The following is an 812-nucleotide window of genomic DNA, read 5'->3' as shown; positions in this document are numbered from 1 at the left end:
GAGGGGCTTTGGGGGGAGGGGGTGGTCGGTGCCCCGCGATACCCGCGGGCACAGCTCCGGGGAGGGGAGACGTTTCCCGCAGAAGGCGAAGCGGGGATGATCGGGGAGGGGTGGTCGTGGGAGGGGAGGAGGGCCGGGTCTGCCTGCGCTGCCCTGCTCCCCCCTCAGCCACCGGCCCGCACCCGGGGTCGCTCTCTCCTGACCTGAGGGACTGCGAGCCAGGGAGGGATGGGATCTGCTCGAGCCTCTGCCAAGAGCTGGCTTCAGATCCGCAGGCGGCTCCGGGCTGCATTTCCCCTCCGGAGCGAAGCGGAGCTGGGGTGCCCGGGGCTGACAGCTCGCTGACACCGAGCCCCCCCCCTCCAAAGCGCCTCGCTGCACGCGGGGAGGTGAGCTGGGAGCCGGGGGGCTGAGGTGGGGGGAGTGGAAGGGACGGACGGATGGGCGTGATGGGGGGATGGAGGGAGGGATGCGGGGATGGAGGAGCGTGCCGGGGAGGGATGGAAGGATGGAGAGATGGAGGGCAGCGGCCGGAGATACCGGGAGGGCTGGGGCGGGGGGGTCCTCAGCCCCGCGTCGGGGCGGCGCCGGCTCCTGAAACCCCTCCGCCGGCTCCCAGCCCTATAAAACCCCCCGGGGAGGCGACGGCGGCGGAGATTCTCCGGTGAGCACCGGAGCAGCCCTCACCGCTTCCAACCCCCCCCCGAACCGAGCCGGGCTGCAGCGCAACAGGGCCCTCCCGGGCCGCCTCCACCCCACCCCCCGCTACCACCGCCGCAGCCGCCTCGGGAGGGCCCGGGGGGGGGGGGGGG

At 74.1% G+C, this 812-nt stretch overlaps 1 protein-coding gene across 2 annotated transcripts in view; it reads left to right on the top strand.

Annotated features, from left to right (window-relative positions):
• The first annotated feature begins 377 nt into the window (after positions 1 to 377).
• Positions 378 to 812, top strand: part of KCNC4 (potassium voltage-gated channel subfamily C member 4) — a 17,553-nt gene continuing 17,118 nt past the window's right edge. For both annotated transcript variants that reach the window (XM_042884064.1, XM_042884063.1), the window contains exon 1: positions 378 to 389. The gene's annotated coding sequence lies outside the window, so the exon portion shown is untranslated. The remainder of the gene's footprint in view (positions 390 to 812) is intronic.

This window comes from Lagopus leucura, unplaced genomic scaffold, assembly GCF_019238085.1.
Source record: "Lagopus leucura isolate 7727_CA_CO unplaced genomic scaffold, USGS_WTPT01 Super-Scaffold_100043, whole genome shotgun sequence".
Taxonomy (NCBI): Eukaryota; Metazoa; Chordata; class Aves; order Galliformes; family Phasianidae; genus Lagopus; species Lagopus leucura.
The sequence above is the reverse complement of the archived record's forward strand: the minus strand, read 5'-3'. Positions and strand labels throughout refer to the sequence as shown.